The sequence below is a fragment of the Panthera leo genome, chromosome B1, assembly GCF_018350215.1.
Source record: "Panthera leo isolate Ple1 chromosome B1, P.leo_Ple1_pat1.1, whole genome shotgun sequence".
NCBI lineage: Eukaryota > Metazoa > Chordata > Mammalia > Carnivora > Felidae > Panthera > Panthera leo.
The window spans coordinates 17,393,619-17,413,800 of NC_056682.1; the positions used below are offsets into that span (position 1 = coordinate 17,393,619).

Here is a 20,182-nt window from a genome sequence, read left to right on the forward strand (position 1 = left end):
CACGCTGCATTCGCTTGTCCACTGCTATGGTTTAGACAATGAGGCTGCGGCAACACTTCTCGACACATCTCAGTTTGGAGCACACACCCCTTACGGCGGCTAACAAAACAGAGTACAGTATTTCAAAATCCAGAACAAGGGTTTGCCCAAGTCTCCTGCGCACTGAAAGAAACCCTTCAGTTTCTTTTACTTCCCTTAGGCAAATGGCAAGACAACCAGGGTGCTAAACACAGAAATTCTCCCGCTGCTAGGAGCTCCACAAGGGCAAAGGCCACATCCCTCTTAAATGCCAGTTTACCCTGCTCCTTACCCAGAGGCCAGTAATTATTTATCAAATGAACAAACAACAATGAATAGATGACTTAACTGAAGTTGGCACAAAGTCCCTCAACTGGGATCCAAACTAGAACATGTTTCTTACTAAGTCAACTAGTGATACAGGAGTTCTGTAATTACAAAGGAGAGGGTGAAAGTGTCTGTAACGTTTTGGCCCAGCCATTGAAACCAGTTGAAACCCTACTTAATCTCAGGATTAACCACTTCCCAGGATGATGATCAAGTAGAAACAGCCATTTCTCTTAGCAAATCCCACTTTTTTACTCAATGGTGTGATCCTGTCCTTTTGCTCTCTCCAAATACATCCTTGCAGTTTTTTCTTCTGCATTAATATCATTCCGAACTAATGCTATTTTTAAGGATTCTACACTATGGTTCCAGGCTGGACTTTGGAAATCCTACAACTCTAGAATTACTAAAGTTTCCCATTTAATGCACAATGCTATGGGAAAAATAAGAGATGTCAATTTGATCTGCACTCAGAAATGAAAGAGTATTTATCTCAACCAAGCATAAATCTGTATTTTTTACTTTTTGATCATTGCATAAATTTAAATCTTTACTTATTTGAAATAATATCAGAAAAACTCATTTATTTTAAATGTCAGATAATCACATCTAACGCTTCCCAAAAGACTTACGAGTTATAAATACCAAACTTAACTAAATATTAAAACGTGAAAGAGATGATCATGAAATGAGTATCACTATCCAGAAAGCATTGTAGTTATTTACAACTGTTTCATTAATTCTTAGCAAACCCTCAAAATGGATCTGTAATACTCCTAGAAATAACGAATAAAGCCTCACAACTCTCAAATAAAAAGGAGCTAGGGGCGCCTGGGTGGCTCAGTCGGTTGAGCATCTGACTTCAGCTCAGGTCATGATCTTGCGGTCCCTGAGTTTGAGCCCCGCATCGGGCTCTGTGCTGACAGCTGCTTGGATTCTGTGTCTCCCTCTCTCCCTCTCTCAAAAACAAACATTCGGAGGAGAAAAAAAAAAAAAGGAGATATCTGGTCTCCCTATGCAACAGAGACAACTGTCAGATAAATTCAACATGTTTTCCTTCTTGTCTGGTCCCAACATAGTCTATGCTTACTCAATCTGTCCAATAAATTAGTAAAATTCTACCTGTTTTTAGTCTGAAAGAGGGTCCTTAATGACCAAGGGAAAATAATCTTTTCCAGTTTCTCTTTTTCATCAAGGCATGCAGAGGAAGTCAGGGAATAACGACGTTTTCTCTACTAGGACTAAACATTGACAAATGAGCGTACATATGTTCCTCCCGTATTCTGCCATTAAAATGTAACATAATTCATTTGACAGGTGAAGTATTAGCAAATTTCAAGAAGACAGCTACCTGGTGCTTGTAATCCTCCTCTTTCTGGTTCTAATACTCAATAATTCATGCTGCTATCCACTTAGTAAAATCGGGCCCCTCTAAATGTGATCTGCAGGCATTTAAAAACTGATAATTACAGAAACAAATTAGTTCAGTGTTTACTATATGCCACGCACTATGCTGTCTTACATGCGCTACTTTCTTTAGTCTTTACATCCAACCTGACTACACGTGTGGTGTTATTATCCCCATACCGTAGATGAAAAACTAAGATTAAGAGATGAACTTTCCCAGGGTCATAGCAAATGGCTGAGCTGGAGTTCAAACACTCTGAATCTCTGATGTCGGTGCCAACGAAGTGCCGTCAGTCTTAGGGCTAGCGTGACCAACGCATAGTCAACAAAAATGTTTTTAATCGAGAGTGAACAGTGCACACACGTGCATGCGCGTGAGCACAAGAGGAGGAGGAGCAGAGGAGGAACCCCAAGCAGGCTCCATGCCATCAGCGCAGATCCCGGCGCGGGCTTCAAACCCATGAACTGTGAGATCGTGTCCTGAGCCAAGAGCAAGAGTAGGATGCTCATCTGACTGGGCCACCCAGGTGCCCCAGCAATTAAAATACTAAATATGCGTAAGTGGGATGCTCAGATGTTCTTATTTCATGAATTCAGGACTGTATATATTTCCATCACATAGTGATTGGTAAGATGTTTATGCTTTGATGTATTTTGATTACATCCCTGTAAAAAAAAAAAATGATTTAATACAGCTCAGAGATAACAGTAAAGTGAATTTCTGACTGCCAAAGAGGAAGGAGGGCACGCTGAGTCATCCCTTCTAACCAAAATGCTCAAATTCATAACCATTCAACTCAGTTTACCGTGTTTGCAATACTACAGTATTTACAAGAGAAGTACACAAAAGGCTTCACTAGGTGCCTTTACATGCATGAAATCACACGACACAAACTGTAAGATATGTTCATCTCAGCTTCACAAATGAGAAAGAGGACACACTTTTCCAAGCCTTAGAGTGGCTAAGAAACATAGGAGGTGGAAGCAGGATCTCAACCCCCAGACGGACTCCAGAACTCTGAGTCTCCACCACAGGCTGCACTGTCATGATCACACGCTCCACGGCACCAAGGAAACTGGGGGCCGTGAGGGACTGATGCCACGAGGAGAGGCTACAGGTTTTCTCCTGCTTAAATAAGGGTCCTTCCCCACACTTAAAGGACAATAAAAGAAGATTCAAGGATTCCGCTTGGTCACAGAAGTTCAGGCTGCGGTGCCTAAGTACTATTCTAACTGCTGCTTGTAATTCTGAGCACTATTTTAAAAGCATAAAAAGTAGGTGGGAAAAGACCATACGCATGCAAAATTATTTTATGTTCTGCTTGTTCGTCTGTCTGCTCAGTCACAAGACACAGCCCCTTAGGAACCCCGGGCAGAAACTTCTGAAGCAGGCATAAAGCGCTGCACTGAGCGCCATCTTCAACCTAGGGAGAGGAGACCAGTGGCCCAGGAACGGCTGGGAGCAGTGCAGAGAACACAGGAAGAGTAGCAGATCCAGCCTTGGCAGCCGCAAAATCACAGCAATGGACTGGAAACCCCTTAGCAACCCAGCAGCTCAACTCCCTTGTTTTTAAAGAAAGTTGAAAGGATTTGCCCAAGTTTACGAAAGCTAAACCGGTACGGAGTTTAGAATCCAGAATGAGGTACCTCCTCGGTCAGGGGGGGCTCATTAGAACTGGTCATGATTTACAGAGGTCTCGGCCTCTGAGACGACCAACAGACCCACTGACCACAAGCAGCGTCCACTCTTCCGGTCGTGGTGTTCGTACCCCTAGCCTTTGTCACCCTTCTCTACCAGGTGCTTCCTGTAGCCGCAAACAGCACGGATAGGTGGACTTCTTCTACAACCTCAGCAGGACCTTCATTCCTAAAAGAGAATCTTCAAAATTTCACCCTGTGGACTTCGAGTCTGTACCTTCGACGCCAGAAAACAACAACTAAGCCTCCCGGCCAGCACAGAGAAATAAGCCTACTGTGCCATCCTCAAAACTCCACCTCACTCCTACTTCTATCCATGACCCTCCACCAACCAACTTCCAAAAACTACTTTTTTGCGCCCTAGGTTATAAATTCTCCTCTCCTGAAGCAAGTTTCAAGGAACCAACAAAATCTTAAATATCAAACCCCAGTTTTTCAGACACTTCTCACTAACATCTACCACAGCAGTACCACGCTTATTCGGCATATGTGTACGTCCACACGCACACACTCTTCGTCTGTGGCCTTCCGCCTGTTTACGAACTTCTCCCCTACTTTCTCTGCCATCTCTGCTCCTATTTTTTATTTCCGCTTTCACTTTCCGAGAGAGGAACGACAGCATGCGACCAGACGATCCCCAAGCCCGGGCTGTGAAAGACAGAAGCGGTAGCCGGGGCTTTCCGCAGAGCTTCCTCCCGCCAGACAAGGAGAGATCGATGCTCTGAGAGAAAAGGCCAGTGAGCACGGTAATAGGTGAGCACCACCTTTCTCATCATGAGGTTATGGCACAGAAGCAGGAGACAAGGTAGGGGTGCTGCTTCCTGATCCCGGGACGTATATTTTGAGTACGGAGACAAGTTTAGACAAGCCTGTTATATGCGCCACCCTGCAATGTTACAAGGAATCATTCCTTTGCTTTAATGAAACATGACAGAAGCAATAACTGACTAGCTTTCCAACCTCAAGAATACAATGAAGACATTTTCAAGAAAAGTTGTTAATAAGCTGAAAAATTTGAAAGAAGCCGGAAATCTGGAGCTATTAAAGTAAAAATATTTATCATTCCAAACATACCCGCTAGGATTGCAGAGCCACCACCAGATGTCACTATGGAAACTGACTTTAAATGTGCATGCAGTGGAACTAGACTGAAAGGGGAAAAAAAAATACAATGTAATTGTTAAAAAAAAGAGTTTGGCCGATGTGGCTGAAAATACAGCTCACAGCAAAATGTCTTTCTAGAAGATTCGTCATTTTCCACGGACAGTAATTAGGTACTCATGTTGTCGTTCCATAGTCCAATTATTCAATGGGTACAAGGTACAACGCCTGGATGGCTCAGTCGGTTAAGCATGCGACGTCCGCTCAGGTCATGATCTCACAGTTCGTGGGTTTGTGCTGAGCTGTCAGCACAGAGCCTGGAGCCTGCTTTGGATTCCCTCCCTCCCTCTCTCTCTCTCTGCCCCTTCCCCACTCATGCTCTGTGTCTGTCTCAAAAAAAAATAAAAAACATTAAAAAATAATTTAAAAAAAAAACAAAAACAGGGTACAGGGTACAGTTAAGTACAGTTGCTTAAGCCAATGATCCTAAAGTAGTAAAGGGTTTCCAGGAATAATTAATTCCTACTATCCACCACTGAGGCTAATGATGATGTTAACTTGAATATGCCCTCAAAGAGGAAAGGCCAGCATTCGCTGCAGCTGACAAGGTGGAACAGGATGCTTTCAACACATTTTTAAGGCAAAAGTAAAATTCTATGTAGTCACTATACTGCCAAAAAATAATTTAACTAACTCAAATTTCCATGGTCACAGAACATCTTTCTCCCTGGAATTTTCCTATTTTCTTTGTTTAACAGGTCTTGGCCCCTTATCCAGCCCCAGTGCCAAAGTTTCAACAAAACTTTGCTATTTCAGATTCTTCAGCAACTCCAACTCAAAAATACTTATAATCTTTTTTTTTTTTTTTAACTTTTCTGGAACCAAACTTAAGGCAGCAATTGTATGAAAAGCCTCTTTAGTCAATCACAAGAAAAACTTAAAACATAAAATAGAGTTTTGGATAATATTTTCCCTACAGACAGTAAGTGACTAACTACCCCTTCCTCCAATTCTGTAGTCTCATCATGTACAGAGTAACTCTTCTGGAGATAAATGTTTTCCCAAATATAAAAATACACACTAGAGATGCAATATGTATGTATCTGACATTAATCCACAAAGGTTACTCAAGTGGTTAATTTTTTCCCAATTACGGAAAAATCAGAAGTCTCATAGTTGTCATATTAAATATGCTGCTACAAGACATTCTGCTTTGAAATTACATTTAAAAAGTAGACTATGATTTCCCTATTAAAATGCAAACCCTTTCAGGGCAGGGATGTTTTGCCAGGTGAATAGTGGGTACTTGTTAAGCATGTGTTGAAAAGAATGCCCATCATCAACAAGTTAAGTCTGAGAAACACTCACAGCCAAGAGGAGCCAGGGGAGACAGGACGACTAAATGCAAGGTAGGAAACTGGAGAGGATCCTAGACCAGAAAAAGCACATGAGAAAAAAAAAAAAAAAAAAAAAAAAAAAAAAAGCTAAGGAAATATGAGTGAACCCCAGGCTGTAGTTAATAAGAATGTATCAATATTGGTTCCCTAGTTATAACAGATATACTAATGTAAGATGTCAATGGGGAAACTGTAAGTGTAGGAGCTATATGGAAACTGGACTATCTGCTCAATTTTTCTGCAGATCTACTTAAATTTGTTTCCTTCAAGTAATGAAACTTTTTTGAATTTATCTCATTTTCATTAAACAGTAAATTGCATATATATACATACACACGTACATACGTGTGTATATATATAAGTCAAATTAAACAAAAAATTTATAAAGAGAGCAGAGAAGGGAGGCAGAGGGGGGGAGAGAGAGGGACTCTTAAGCAGGCTCCACTCAGCACAGAGCCCAATGAGGGACTCGATCCCACAATCCTGGGGTCATGACCTGAGCCAAAATCAAGAGTCGGACGCTCAACCGACTGAACCTCCCAAGAGCCCCTCGTTGTTTTTTTTTTTTTTTTTTTAAGTAAGCTCTATACCCAATGTGAGGCTTGAACTCATGACCCCAAGATCAGGAGTGGCAAGCTCTACTGACTGAGCCAGCCAGGCGTCCCTGTAAATCAAAATTTTAAATGCCTGAGACCACACAAAGTAAATATCCCATGCTTTTGCTAATAAAAAGAAAGGTCAAAGTAAATAAAATCAACAGCATCCCTCATGGGCCAAGCAAACTGCTCGGCAGTTTCCTAGCACATGGAACAGTTGGATAGATGGCTCTCTGCCCTCTTACAGCTAAAGACCAAGCCAGTCCTGTCGTACAATTATCTTTTCAGATTAAAGACATGGCACTATTACCATGACCTGATCTTTCAAAATCAATGACATGCTGTATCATTTGATGAGAAGCCGTTTGTGGTTGGAATCACAGCAAGCTCAGCGAAATGTTAATAATGATGCCGATGATAACATTATAACCGCAAATACATATACACAGCTCATGACGTGCTGGACACTACTTTGAACACTTCCCGTATATTAACTTATTTGATCTTCACAGTAACTCTAAGTGTTAGGTAGTATGATCAACCCTATTTCACAGGGGAGGGAACAGTGTGAACAACTTGCCCAAAGTCACAGCTTGCTCATGGTGGAACTAGGATTCAATCCCAAGGAGACTGGCTTCAGATAATCATGCTGTAGCACCTCCCAGTCTCTGGCATTCTCTAATTAGAGGGAAGCATGAAAGCAACTGAACACAGCCTGCAGTTTCCAGAGAAAAAGCCCTGGCTTCAATGGAATATAATGGCCAGATGGAAAAAAAAAATGGTTTTGCTGTCTTCACAACATTTGGGGTTCTAGGTGAAGTATCTGATGCTACAAAAATTCTGTTGTTCTGTGCCATTAAGACATTAAGCACATTCTGTAGTTTCAGGAGAGAAAGGAAACTAGTGTAATATAAAACAGTACATATGATACAGCTTTAAAAAAAGGTATGTATATTAATTACACAGAAATGTCAGTGATCTACAAGTTAAGGAAACAAATGAGAAAGAAATCTTTATGAAGTACATAAAGTATGACCTTGGTTCTGTTTAGTTCTGAGTTAAAAATAAGAAACACACAACACACAATTATACGTGCAGGGAAAGATAAAGGTCTACAAATAAACAAGGTAATGGAGAGACAATAAAGAAAATCAACTCAATGAACCGAATTTTTAAATTTCTGTAACAATGACTGTTAAGCTGCATTTAAAATGTGCATGAAAAATGACAAACCGTTAAGTATGAGCAGTCCTGTAGAGGTTGTGCTAGAATAACCTTCATATTTTATTTTCCCTTTATATTTTTTTGATATACTTTCATTTCCAAGTATTTTAACGGTTTCATTTCATCTAAATAGATGGGGTAACAACAGTCTATTCAGTCTGACAGTTTCAACAATTAAAATTCAAAAGTATTTATATGTGAAACTTACAAAGTTTTAGGTAGGTCTAGGAAATTCTAAAATTATATTGCTCAGAGGTAGGTCATAAATTAATGATTAAAAGGAAAGCTTTTTATGCAGTAACCGCCAATCTGTTTTTTCATTATTTAAACTGCCTATTTACATCATCTTAATTAAAATGGAGATCTAACAACTCTTTCCATTAAAATTGTTGCAGTAACTTTAAAATTAGCTGAGGAGGCTTTCTGACTTGCAAACTTACTAAAACATATTAAGTTCATAATCAGATTTTAAGCATCATGTTTCAAGTCCAAGGATTTCTTCAGCTTTGCAAAGAGTCAGTCCCATGGCAAGTTCTGCTAAACCATGTTTTCATGCTTTGTTGAGAAATGATTCCAACTTCTGACTTCCATGTCAGAGTCATTAGTGTTGTTAATGAGGGCTTTCATGGATAAGCTCTCTTAAAGAGGATCATCCTTGGATATCAAAAGTATCACCTGAAGACATACTCATTGGATAAAACTACGTACACAAGACAGCCTTTGGAGGAATTAAAATTCAAAAGATACAGTTCACACACCAATGGTAATGTTTCTAGCAGTTTGTTCTGTATGTTAGAAGTTGTACAAGTTCAATATTGATTATTTTTTCCACATTCTATTTCTTGGATGCACACTCAGCAAGTGCTTTATATATGCCACATATTTAATCCTCACAGTTAATTCTGGAAGCTCGGCAGTCTTTCCTCATGCTTCGTATGCAGAGGTTTTCGAGCTGAAAAGTCACTGTTCCGGGCATTTACTCACCATAAGGGGAATACATTCATCAACGAATTCGTTAGTGAATTGTCTTACCAGTTAGCCATCATTGCACTTACATATAATAACTTGATTAAGCCTCAAAAGTTAATTGCCTTGAGCTACCCAACTAGTTGCAGAGAAGAAAAAATCTAAAACCTGGCCTACTAGCTCTAGAGCCCAAAGTCCTATGCAACAGAGTACCTCCCTCTGCCTTTCTTACTCCTATGGGGTAGCAGGGCTGTGATTCAACAAGGGATGCCTGCCTCTCAAGGCCTGGCTCTTTTCTTGTAAGCCTGTGTAGGTGACCTTCATTAATCTATCTCTATTAATGAAAAGAAAAACTAACACATAACAAAAGTTTACCGGCGTTTGGCCACGGAAGGAGGAATGACAGGATTTAAAAAGTATAAACCCAACCAAATGTGGGCCAAACAGACTCCTACTCAAAGTTCAAAAATCCCACCTAAGTTTAGGATAAAAAAGGAAAAAGGACATAAAATAGGATCCACGCTGCTCTGTATTCAGAAAGTTGGTACACAGCTGACCTTTGAAGTACATGGAAATGCAAGGATCCCCGCTCATACGTGGATCTTCTCCAACAAATGCAGTACAGTGCTGTAAATGTATATTCTCTTCCTGATGATTTTCTTAACCTTTTTATTTCTCTAGGGTGATTTACTGTAAGCAAACCATATATAATACATGTAGCACAAAAATGTGTTAAATCGACTATTTATGTCATCAGCAAGGCTTCTGGTCAACAGTAGACTATTAGCAGTTTTAGGGGAGTCAAGTTATATGTGCATTTTCAACCATGAGGGGGCGCGGTCGGCGCTCCCAGTCTGCACATTGTTCAGGGGTCAACCGGATTTTCCTTCTTGCTACATACAAGTTCAGACTAAATTTATATTACACGCAACACAATAGGTGGTACGTAAGGCATCCTGTAATACTGAAGATCACTACGAGGGTATCGTAAGTGAGCTGTGAGCGCAGTTAAAATACGGAGCAGTGGGTGGGAGATCCAGAACTCCAAATGCTAAGCCAGCTGTAAAGTTGTGCGTCAGACAAAAACAGGTATTTTAAGGATCACCCCTCTTTGGAAAAGAAATCTGTGACTTTTTTTATCTAGTCCCAATATTTATTTTTTTTTTTAATTTTTTTTTTAACGTTTTATTTATTTTTGAGACAGGGAGAGACAGAGCATGAACAGGGAGGGTCAGAGAGAGGGAGACACAGAATCCGAAACAGGCTCCAGGCTCTGAGCTGTCCGCACAGAGCCCGACGCGGGGCTCGAATTCACGGACCGCGAGATCATGACCCGAGCCGAAGTCGGCCGCTTAAGCGACTGAGCCACCCAGGCGCCCCTAGTCCCAATATTTAAACAACAGGTTTTTAAAGAACTTTATCCTATGATTTCCTCTTCATTAAAAATGATTTTACGTTGCTTATAGTGGCCTGGATCTTGCTAGAAATTAATCTTGAAACTGGCGTTATTGATTTACACGTTCTTTCATTCATTCAACAAACATAGGGTTCCTACTGTTTGCCAAGCATGGTATGAGGTGCTAAGGAAACCAAGAGTAGTAAAACAGGGTCCTGTGAGAAAGACAGTTAAATAAAAGAGGAATTTATTCTATGGAACAGTGGAGAGAGAGGGGGAAGAAAGCACAAGTATTTGAGAAGGGCAACACAGTAATTTAACAACTATTTAATATTTTCTATTTGTTTTATAAATATTTTTCATACAAAGGTCAAATAAATCTTTTCTTAGGTTTATGAGTCCCTGCCTGAATTTTATAATGCAACATGTAATTAAGTTAATTAAAAAATAAATAAATCGTAACAGGAGCTCCTGGGTGGCTCAGTTAAGAGTCCAACTCTTGATTTTGGCTCAGGTCACGATCTCAGGGTTCGCGGAGATCCACTGTCCGCGCAGAGCCTGCTTGGGATTCTCTCTCCGCCCTTCCCCTCCTCCCCCACCCCCCCCCCCCGCCTGTCAATAAGTAAACTTTAAAAAAACAGAATGCCCAATCCATTTTGTGAGCAGAGACGGGGAGAGGAGGCGGATACACACCAAAACGGTGGGCTATAGGGGTGAGTGAATTTTTTCTTTGTGTTAATATTTTCCAATTTTCCTACAAGAAATACGTATGCATTGCAAAAAATTATTTTTGTAAACCTACACATATAGAGGATTGATCCAAAGTGTATCCAAGAGAACTTAAGAAATCTCAGAAATGTAAAAGCAACCTTTCAAAGTGAAGACTGCCTTACGGCTTTCCATAAGCCGAGTAACAGCTGCCTGAAACATTTGTACTGCAGAGTATGCTTTAGCATGAAGAAGACAAGGCACTATTCAGTGATTAAAATGTCAGTTGACGTGACTCGGCCTCACGCCCCACTCCCTCCAGCGCTCCCTGGCTAAAGAAGGAAAGGAATGAGATTCCTCCGCTACAGTCAAGTATTACGCCGGCCACTGTATAAACACAGCTCTTTCCAAAAGAGACAGCTGTCTCCAGAGTCCTAGAATGCACAAGGCTCGTAGAAGAGCAAGTGTTCCTTTTTCTAAGGTTTGTTTAGGCTTCCATAAAACAGATCCTAAATACAGAAAACTGCACCTATTTATGTTTCTTAAAACAAAACCTGAGACCCACATGCAGTTCAGCTAAGCCAAAAGGAAGGCATGTTTTACATGAACTGAACACCGGTTGAAGCAAATACCCTGTATAAACCACCCCCCCTTTCCTATCACCCCAAAGTTGCGTTTTTCTCCATTTTTGATTTAAAAAAAAAAAAAAGTTCTCTGTTAAATTGCATTTTAACTACAAAGCAGTTTTTCAGTTTTAAAAATGCAAATTATTTTACAAATGTAAAAGGTATAATTCAGAAGCAGTATTCAGCTACTTGAAATCTTCGGTGTGTTGCCAAACCCAATCCTACAAGAACTCAGAAACTTAAGCTACGCCTCAATTTCCTCACATGTAAAATGAGGAAAACAGATATAAGGACTAAGCGATTAGTATAAAAATAAAGGCAATTCCTGCTAATCATCTACCGTGATGCTTGAGAAACTGAAGCAAAGTCAAGATTTAGGAAGATTCTAACCAGAAGTGTAACACCTTCATCCCTAACCTCTAGCTAACACAAACCACATTACGATGAGGCAGTGTCTGAAAGAGACTATCAGAGTCACTTAAAGAACAAGTGACTAAAATACCCCTAAGCATTCTGAACTGAATATTGTAGAGCAAAAGAAATTCAGACCCCTACGGCAACATTTTCAAGTAGACATAAGTTATTTCCAGCGACAGTGAAACCTTCCACGTGCACAGCACGCACCAATCCTGCTCAAGTGGCCACTGAGATCTGACATAAGCTCTCCCCTGAACCCCAATCAAGTACAGAGGGACTTTTAGGAGACATTATAAAGTCCCATTTTCAAACATGGCATGATAGTGGGAAGAATCAAATTGGAAATTTTGGGAGCAAAGACAGCATTATGTCTGTCTCTGCTCCAGATACTATCTGCTTCCCCACTTATTTTCATCAAGTTTTGATCAAATTTCAGCAAGGTTTCAGCAGTTGCTACAGATTTAGGAGTTAAAACTAGCCAAGTTCAACAGAAGTTGCTCGAATGTACCATGATTATTTAAAAGAATTTATTCAAAGCACAAACCTTATACCTATGTACCAATTAACCCTTAGTCACCACAAGTACAAAACTATGAATATCACATGGAGGTGATGAACATTAGAGGGCCTTCTTATCCAAGATCTGGGAAGAAAAGCTAAGATTCCCACCCAGGTACAAGAATATGAATCACACACCTCCCAAGATGTTTTTGTTTTCCAACCTATCAATAACTTACCTTCTGAACTGCTAAAAACTGTACATGTTTCTAACGCAAGACATTTTAGGGACCTATACACGTAAAGACCGTTTTGAAACAAAAAAACATTCTTCTGAGAGAAAAGAACTGGCTTTTAATGATTTCCTTGAAAAGTACTTATAAACAGCAATCTTACCCAAGGGTTTATATGCAAAACCAAAGAGGAAAATTGGTTTGGCAAACCATCAAAACTGACAGGAGCGGTAAGAAAAATAGAGGAGTGGGGGCACCTGTGTGGCTAAGTCGGTTCAGCCTCCGCCTTCGGTTCAGGTCATGATCTCACGGTTCGTGGGTTCGAGCCCCGCACCGGGCTCTGTGCTGACAGCTCAGAGCGTGGGGCCTGCTAAGGATTCTGTGCCTCCCTCTCCCTCTCTGCCCCTTACCCACGTGCGCTCGGTCTGTCTCTCAAAAATAAACATTTAAAAAAAATTAAAAAGAAAAGAAATTAGAAGAGCATTTTCCTTTACCCACTATCACAGGGGTCCTCAAGGAGCCGAGAGTCAAGTCCAGGCTGGGAAACACACTGGCAATTGGGCTTGTGGGGCAGGAAGACAGCAGCAGGAAAACAGAAGTGGGGGGGGCAGGCATCTACTGTAAATGTAAATGGCCCCTCCCCTGCTGAAGCGGACTGCCTTCTCCCTCCCCTGGCACTGACTGCCCTGTGCCCCCGCCATTCACCTTCAGTCATGGACCACAGGGCTGCAGGACCCTGTCCCTGTCTGTCTCCCCTGCCTCCTCCTGACTTCCGGCTGCCATACAAGCTGCTTTGTATTTAGGGGGCTGCCCTTCCCAAGGATCAAAAATTGCCCTCAAAAGGCTGGCTCTCCACTCTGGTCATTCAAGTCCCAGCTTACATTTCCTCCTTGGAAGTCCTTCCCTGAGAACTCCATTTTACTTACTTATTTATTTTCTTTTTTTTTAAGATTTATTTTTTAGAGAGAGAGCAAGCAGAGAAGGGCAGAGAGAGAAGGGGACAGAAGATCTGCACGGACAGCGGGGAACCTGCTTGGGAATCTCTCTCCTCTCTCTGCCCCTCTTTCTCTCTCAAAATGGTTAAGAAATTTTTTTCATCACAAAATACTGCATATAAAATTTAATAAAACTGTGTTTTCCCGTTGTTTTCAAGAGTTATAACACAGTAAGATTACTACTTAATTCCATTGTGCTAACACATAGGCATTCTGTAATTCTCTTAAGCAAATGATTCAACGAGCAAATTAATAGTTTAGTAAACTATAGATATACGCTTACCTATTTAAGAAAATAAGCTAGAATTAATCATGTTTATTTGTATTTAAGAATGTATTAAACCCATAAGAGATTCTTCATCCCACATGAACCCTATCTACCCACTCAATGAGGTCATTATGAACTATGGGTATCTGACAATAATAAAATACATCATCTTCTTTAAAAAACAATGAATTTTTTAAAGATATTTTTAATTACACTTTTTTTTTTTTTTTAAGGGTGTGATTTGGACTAAACCTCCTCTCCAACTGTATTATACCCCACCCCAGACAGAGGTCCCACAGCACAGGACATATTAGTGCTTTGCGCTCCCACTGAAATGAGACTGTAGAAAGGCCAGGCCCGGCTGTGAGAGGGAGAAAGTGCTTTTGCAAATTTCCTGTTGGCTCTCACACAAGACTCACCAGCTACTGTTAACTGTGCTTCCTCCTGAGAAGAATGTGCCTGCCTTCCATACCTGAACATTCCAATACACAGAAAATAGAACTGACCCTTGGCCTATTTTCAACAGGATGGAAGGAAACTGCTTTAGGAAACTTTAAATAATTACCATGTTTTTTCCAAAGCAATCAATATTCTTTTCACAAGTCAATGGCCACATGTTAATCATTAACTTTAGGGTTAACAGGGGAGGAGAAAAAAAAAAAAAAAAAAAAATCACAGGTCCCATTACCCCACCAGTGTTAATGGCATCATAGTGAAACACTTTCAGGTAAATAATTCAAATAGGGTAACAAAACAAAAATATAACACATCTAAACTAAAAGGGTAGTATAACATATTAAACATGAGGCGTAGTTTTCATTTAGCATTCTGTGTTCAGTTTGAACTGAAAACGTCCATCTCTTATTATTTTTGGCAACTTCTTTTATGTCCAAAATCAAGTCATGAATTTCAGGAATTCAGCAAGCAAGCCCCATCTGTGCACGAAACACTGTATCTAAAAGGAAGAAAGTCAAACGGTGTCCTAATCCCTTGGGCAAAAAGTATAAAGTAGATCGCCACAGTCTCAAAACCAAAATGCCACAGACTAGCCAAGAAGCACATTCCCATCTTATCTGGCCTGACTGTGGTTCACCTCACCTTTCTTTCATTACAGGAAGGGCACTCCAAGGGCATTACCCTTAGATCAAACAAAGCATTCCAAGAAGGCAAAGGCATTCACATGAAGCTCTTTTCGCAGGGACAGCAAGAACAAGCCTTACATTTCATGAATGAGTAAGCTGTAATGAAGCATTTCTGCGTCCCTTAAATAAAATTTCAAATAGCTGATAGTGTGTGGACTGCAATCAGACAGCATTAAAAGACCACTACAAGGAGAAAGTTAATAGGAAAGCCAAACTTCTCTATTTTTCAGTAAGAACATAAAATACATGAAGGCCTAAAATTTTACTTCAAATGAAAAATCTTCATTGAGATTTTCTTAAAATGACAGATTTACAACCTGCAAACACAGGCCTAGATTGCTATAGTGTTTCTAGTTACTCCTTAGCTAAGGATTATGCATTCAACATTTTGTTTCACTCTAGTTAACTTTTCCTTTGAGTACATCTCAGATGGTATTTCAAGCATTTAGCCAGTAATTTTCAACGTCAATAATGCTTTCTATATATGGGATTCTGTAATTAAAGCAGATCTCTGATTTCCATAAAGCCAACCTACATTTGGTTACTTTAAAAAAAACAGTGAAGACTTTTTGTTCACTTCTACAAGAGCTTACTTTATTCCCTTCAACTTAGGCAAGAAGCAGGACACTCTACTAAAAGAGAACACAAGGGCAGACCCTGAAGTCTCAGTTCTGTTTGGTAGGTAGGCAGACAGGTAGGCTGAACCACAAACACCTCCAAGTTCATCTTATGTTATCTATAGACAGCAGTCCATTTCTAAGCACCCAGGTTGGGGAATCTGCTGTAAGGAAATCCACTTCCCTTAGTTAAACAGTCTAATTGTAACGTTACCAAAAAAACCTAAAATTAATCAAATCCTACTCTAAATTCTTTGACTCTCTGACTCACTTTTAACAATCCCTAAAGCTTGAATTCAAATATGTACAGGAAGTAAGCATTGGGAAATAAAGCCCTGAAGAGCTGTAATCAACCAACTGTTCCATTAAAACAGACAACCACTGTCTGGTTTAGAAAAATAATGGATTTCTTACTTCCAGATGATTAAAGATGCATCCATTCAGTACGGCCGCCTTTAGAATGAGTCCCCCAAGGCAAGTAAGGCAGAAAGTTTGTGTACCATAATTATTTGTGAATTTTCTTCTCCACCCAAAGTCTGAAGAAACCAAGTAGAGATTTTTTTTCCTGTATACTTCCTCCCATCTTCATCATTTACTAGTAAATTAGACTTTAAAAGAGTTTTTGTGAGTTACTGCAACCACAAGTATGTACTGTGAAGCAAACAAACAAAAAAAAAGGAGTGGACTTCTGAATATTCTTTTTTCCAAGGGCTCAATAAAATCACTTCAGTATATCTAAAATCAATGTATTAACCTCATAATATCCGGGCCTGTATCACAATTCTAATATTTAATTCTTAGATCCACTGTCTAAGTCAACTAAAACTTTATCCCTGTGTTGTTATTGCTGCTTTAAATTGTTCTTTGCCCAATTATGTTTTGAACAGAAACCTGTGTGCTTTAATCTGCTTCATACCCTTTTGTCAGTACTGGAGTCACCAGCTGTCAAGAATTGCATGTTGCCTGATAAAAGATCTTGGATAATTTTTCTGAGATCATCCCATGAATAAGGTAACTTGTCTTAATTCAATCACTATGCTGCTGAGTATGTATAGCTATGGACTCGGGTTAGTCAATCTACAAGGACCACTTAGGGAATACAGAAGAGAGCCTGTATTCTTGGTTGTAACAGTAAGATCACTTTTTTTTTTTTTTTTTTTTTTTTTTTAATGACTGAAGTGTAGTTGACATGCAATGTTATATATCAGTGCTCAACCACAGTTACTGCTGTCACTGTCACCATCCAGCGTTATTACGGTATTAGTCACTCTAGTCCCTATGCTGTGCTTTTCATCTCCATGACTTACTTTATAAATAAACACATGTGTATCTCTTATTCCCATTTTTAATCACATTTATTATTTGGAAATCCAGACAATTAAAAATTCATACTAATCAGAGGCTTTTATAAAGAGTAGCTAACCAAGTGAAATAAAATGGTCCCCAGGACCCTTATCTGGCACTCAGGAAACACCCATTTAAAAAACAAAACAAAACAAAACAAAATTAAAGAAATAAGCCTCAAGAGGTCACTTGGGACAAAGATCCAAAAAAGCTAAGTGAATCAGAATAGCATCTCAAAAAGTTGATGTATAAAAAAAAATAAGAGTTTTCAAACATAAAACCAGACACAAAATGAACAATCACCATTTCAATTATGATAGTTCCCTGAATGAAGTAAGTTTTTCCACCAATAATATACTGGCACCTTTTCATTTTCTGTTCTTAAATCCAAATGGTTAGTGGCAGCAAGAATGCAGAGAGGAACACTCTCAAAACTGCTAATGAGACTTTTCTTTCTGGATGAATATGTGGCAATTTGTTTTGTATCAGAGAAACATTTTTAAATTTTTATTTTCTTTAACCCAGTAATTCTACTTCTTGAAACTTATGCGAGGGCAAAACAAATACATCAACAAGGAAATGATTTAAAACTGGGTGTTATCATATGTATTAGAGTTTATTTCTCTGATGGTATTCTATGTAATCAAGAATCACATTCTGTTAGAATACTTAAGAATCATAAAAAGCTGGGGCGCCTAGGTGGCTGTCAGTTAAGCATCCGACTTCAGCTCAGGTCATGATCTCATGGTCCGTGAGTTCAAGCCCCGCATCGGGCTCTGTGCTGACAGCTCGGAGCCTCGAGCCTGCTTCGAATTCTGTGTCTCCCTCTCTCTCTCTGCCCCTCCCCTGTTCATGCTCTGTCTCTGTCTCAAAAATAAACATTAAAAAAAATTAAAATAAAATCATAAAAAGCTGTGAATGTTAAAATGCCATCAATAATATATATGCACTATATAATTGTTTTAATCCAGTACCTGTAGAGGGTGAATGGGTGTGCATGTGTACATAAACAAGTTGGCAAAACTTCAATGGCACTCTAGGCAGTAGAATTTTAATAAGTTTTTTCTTCTTTATAATAGTCTACATTTTCCCAGTGTTCTACAAGGTGATATATTATTTCATTGGAAAATAAAGCTCATTTTCAAATGTGGGTTAGGTCTCTGCCCATTTTTCCCAAATGCTCTAAGAGATCTCTTCAAAGAAAAAAAAAAAAAATCAACATTATATAATCATTTTCAAACTCCCCTTCCATGACCTTTAAGGGGACTTCTAAAGCTAACAGACTCCCCAGCAGGAAATAAATCTGTTGCTAAAAGGATGCACCCACAGAGTTATGGCAGGATGCACTGTCAGTGGCTTTGGCAACAATTTCCTTTTATTATGCCTTCGCTCCCAAGCGCTTTTCAACTGGGGGAGAATCCTGAAGAAGTTAATAGGTCCTTAATACATGCTCTGCTGCCTGAATGGATTCCTGTTCACAAGGTAATAGTTGAGACCCCCACGTGGCCCTTTCACAGGGACTTTAGCAAATCCCCTGCAGTGAGAAGGCCCCAGGGCAGCTCTGTTTTCTGCAGCCCAGGCTGTGACCTAATCAGTGAGGTCCCCAGCAAGACAATCCCTACATTCAACAGTCCTGAAGAAATGAAGCAGGAGTGGGGGAAGAGTTCAAGCTTTACTGAGGAAAGCTATTTACCTGTCACAGTGATGGTTCACCCAACAGGGCTTTAAAAAAAAAAAAAAAAAAAAAAAAAAAAAAGGCAAAACAAAACAAAAAACCCTCCAGCTGCTTCAGCAGATTCCTGGCCAGCAGCCAGCACAAAATAAACATATTTACTTAAGCTTCATTCACAACTTTTGATGTGAAACTGTTGAAGCCCAAATGGAAACAGGTAGATCGCTGATACACAAGAGTAGCAGCGGCAGTATGGCAGAATAGGTTTTAACGGTCTGTGTCCATTTCAATGGCACGAAAAGCGTCATGACGAGAATAAATAGGGCCCAAAAAGTCATCTCAGTGTGCACACCCCAAAATCGACACAGAAAATTCCAAAATCTAAAAATGTGCCTTTTTAACTGCGGAAAGAATAAACAGAACAGCGAAACAACACAAGAGTGAGTCTGCACAAGGGAGACTTTTCATTAACTGTCCATAATCCCAAAGAGAAGGATGGAAAACAAGGGTTTTGAATTACACAGGTTAACAGTTTTGTTAACCCACAGGAACTTGTTTGTTAATTGCTAAAGGATGCTTTCACTTGGAAATGATAGACCTCATCTAATCAAATCTTTTGGAAAATAACTGTAAATTTGTCTTAAGACAGCATACTTTCACAGAAAGATTTACATCTCATAGGTCAAATGAAATTAGAATTTCTACCAACCTGCAAAAAAGCTATTTGAATGGGGCAAATTAAATAACAGATGTTTATTCTGAAGAAAAAAAAAAGACATGATTCGGAATTTGATAAAAGCTGTCACTGGACAACTTTTAATTGAAAACAAGGTTCTAATTTGAAATTAACTGGTAGGTTGTTTTCCCACATCCATTAACAGAAAGAGAATCCGAGTCAAATGACTGCAAAATGAGTTTCCATCTAGCTTTGACACTAGTTTAACATCACAAGAACTGCTTCACTGTAATATTTTAAAAGCCATGCCAGGATCTAGGCCATCAGCATCTCTGACAAAGAAATTTTCTGCAACACCAGCATAATGGGTTTTTAACGTCCTCACTGAATGCCATTAGAAGACTGGGTATCCTATCCGACTCCCACACAGCACTGAGCTCAACATGCAGAGCGACTTAACCCTTCCTGCTTCCCCTTCCAGCCAGGGCACACCAGCCAGTCATGGAGGGACAGGCCACAGGACCACCACCTCACCTGAGTGGCTGAGCTTTGCTGTGAACCAACAAATATTAAATCTCTGCTTTAATAACCGGCACTGGGATGGGGCCAGTCCAAACTGAAATGTACTCCTAAGTACAAAATACACACTGATTTAAAGACCTCATGCGAATGCAAGAATGTAAAAGATCTCATTAATATTCTTCTATGTTGATTTCATGCGGATGTGACACTTTTCAATCTGTTGGATTAAATAAAATTTATTACAATTAGTTTCACCTGTTCTTTTTTAGTGGCGATGAGAACATTTAAAATTACGTACGTGGACAATATTACTGAGCAATGCTGCCTTAACTTG

At 39.7% G+C, this 20,182-nt stretch overlaps 1 protein-coding gene across 3 annotated transcripts in view; it reads right to left on the reverse strand.

The window, feature by feature from the left end:
• The window catches only part of FAT1 (FAT atypical cadherin 1), a 134,721-nt gene that overhangs the window by 79,176 nt on the left and 35,363 nt on the right, over positions 1-20,182 (reverse strand). The window lies entirely within an intron of this gene.